At 45.1% G+C, this 2,457-nt stretch overlaps 1 long non-coding RNA gene across 1 annotated transcript in view; it reads left to right on the top strand.

Moving 5' to 3' along the window:
* Positions 1 to 809, top strand: part of LOC106725328 — a 9,520-nt gene extending 8,711 nt beyond the window's left edge. Inside the window, exon 3 of the long non-coding RNA XR_001361194.1 lies at positions 565 to 809. This is a non-coding gene — a long non-coding RNA (uncharacterized LOC106725328). The remainder of the gene's footprint in view (positions 1 to 564) is intronic.
* The last annotated feature ends 1,648 nt before the right edge of the window (positions 810 to 2,457 follow it).

Below are 2,457 nucleotides of genomic sequence, written 5' to 3'. Positions count from 1 at the left end.
GATAGGTGTTAGTTCCTTTTGAATGTTTGGTAAAACTCCCCTGTGAAGCCATCCGGGTCAGGGCTTTTGTCTGCTTGGAGTTTTTTGATTACTGCTTCAGTTTCATCAGGTGTTTTCAGCCTATTCAGGTTTTGTGATTCTTCCTGATTCAGTTTTGTACAAGGTTTTATGTGAACCTATGTTTTTAGTCCCCCTGAGTGGTCATTATACTCCCCCACCTCCCAGTCACCAGGCCTTTAGTGACCCACCCCTGTATTTGGGTTCATCTGCTTCCCTGGGTGGCCTGCTTGGCCCTTTCTCCTTCTATGACAATCTCAGCGTACTGTTTTTTGTGGGGTCCTTATCTATTCACCGGAAACACATATTTTTCTGCATTTCCTGGCAGTTCAGTTTACATCTAAGGCTATCATTTTATTGTCCCTTCTGCCACAGGCAGTTCCAACTCCGGTCTCTAGACTTTACTTGTGTGAGTCAGATGCTAGTTCCTCAACCTACAAGGAGACACAGCTTTCTGAAACTTTTTTGTCATTTGCTTGAGGTAGCAACATTTGTCTCTCATTGTAGAAGTCATCTACCAAGTGATAAGGACGCTCAAGCAGCTCCTGGAAAAGCCCCGGTGGGAAGAAACTGAGACCTCCCAGGAAATGCCAGCACCAACTCACCAGCCTTGTGACCGCACCTCTTTGGAACCAGAGCTTGCAGCTCCAGTCAGTTGTGATGACCGCAGCCCCAGTGACATCTCAACTGAAGCCTCATGTGACCTCCTGAACCAGACCCACCTAGCTCAGTTCCTGAGTTCACGACCCACACCAACAGTGAGTTTGGAAAATGTTCATTATTGCCTAATTTTGAAGGTTTTTTTGAAACACAATTCATATACGTAAATATTAGCATTTTAGAGTGTCCAGTTCAATGCTTTTTAGTACATTCATTGTTATGCAGCCATTGCCACGGTCTCATTCCAGAATATTTCCATCTCTTCAAAATGATAGCCCATACCTCGTAGCAGTCACCCTTCGTTCTCTCTACCGCCCATCACCTAAAAACTGATAATTTACTCTCTGACTCTAAGGATTTGCTTATTGTGGACATTTGCTATAAATGGAAACATACAACGTGTGATTTTTAAAAAAGATATTTTCATTGATTTCAGAGAGAAGAAGGGAGAGGGAGAGAGAGATAGAAACATCAGTAATGAGAGAGAATTGTTGACTGGCTGCCTCCTGCACACCCCCAACTGGGGATCAAACCCGCAACCTAGGCAGTGCCTTAAGTGGGAATCAAGCCATGACCTCTTGGTTCATGGGTCGACACTCAACCACAGAGCCACACCATCTGGGCACAATATGTGTTCTTTTTTTTTTTGAATGATTTCTTTTAGATATCATAATGTTTTCAAGGTTCATCTGTGTTGCAGGACAGGTCAATCATTTATTCTTTTTTTTAAAAAAGACTTTTTTTTAGAGCAGTTCTAGGTTTATTTCAACATCCAGAGGAAGGTATAGAGATCTCCCATATACCTGCTGCCCTCCCACATGCATAGCCTCTCCCACTGTCAGCATCACTAACCAGAGGGGTACATTTTTTAAAATATATTTTATTGATTTTTTACAGAGAGGAAGGGAGAGGGATAGAGAGTTAGAAACATTGATGAGAGAGAAACATCGATCAGCTGCCTCCTGCACATCCACTGGGGACCCGCAACCCAGGTACATGCCCTTGACTGGAATCGAACCTGGGACCCCTCAGTCTGCAGGCCGACGCTCTATCCACTGAGCCAAACCGGTTTCGGCAAGAGGGGTACATTTTTAACCAAGGATGAACCTACATTGACTCATCATTATCACCCAAATTCCGTAGTTTACCTTAGGATTCACTTTTGGTGTGGTGGGAATGGGTTTGGATGAATGTATACTGACATACAGGGTGGGGCAAAAGTAGGTTTACAGTTGTTTCTTTGAGAAACAATAGTTAACAAATAATAATACAAGAATGAACTGTTTTGTGTACTCATAAATGTGAACCTGTTTTCCCCCCACCTTGTATATCCATCATTATAATATCATACAGAATATTTTTACTGCACTAAAAATCCTCTGTGCTCTGCCTGCATTCTTTTTCATAGGTGTACTAGTGGCCTGGTTCATGAAATTCATGCACCGGGAGTGGTGTCCCTCACCCGGCCTGCACCCTCTCCAATCTGGGACCCCTTGGGGGATGTCTGACTGCCAGTTTAGGCCCAATCCCTGTGGGATCCCTCATGACCCTGTGGGATTGGGCCTAAACCAGCAGTCGGACATGCCTCTCACAATCCGGGACTACTGTCTTCTAATCGCTCACCTACGTGCCTGCCTGATTGCCCCTAACCACTCTGCCTGCCGGCCTTCTTGCCTCCAACTGCCCCCCTCTGCTGGCCTGTTCGCTCCCAACTTCCCCCCACTGCTGGCCTGCTTATCC

The sequence above is a fragment of the Myotis brandtii genome, unplaced genomic scaffold (assembly GCF_000412655.1).
Source record: "Myotis brandtii unplaced genomic scaffold, ASM41265v1 scaffold156, whole genome shotgun sequence".
Classification (NCBI taxonomy): Eukaryota; Metazoa; Chordata; class Mammalia; order Chiroptera; family Vespertilionidae; genus Myotis; species Myotis brandtii.
The sequence above is the reverse complement of the archived record's forward strand: the minus strand, read 5'-3'. Positions and strand labels throughout refer to the sequence as shown.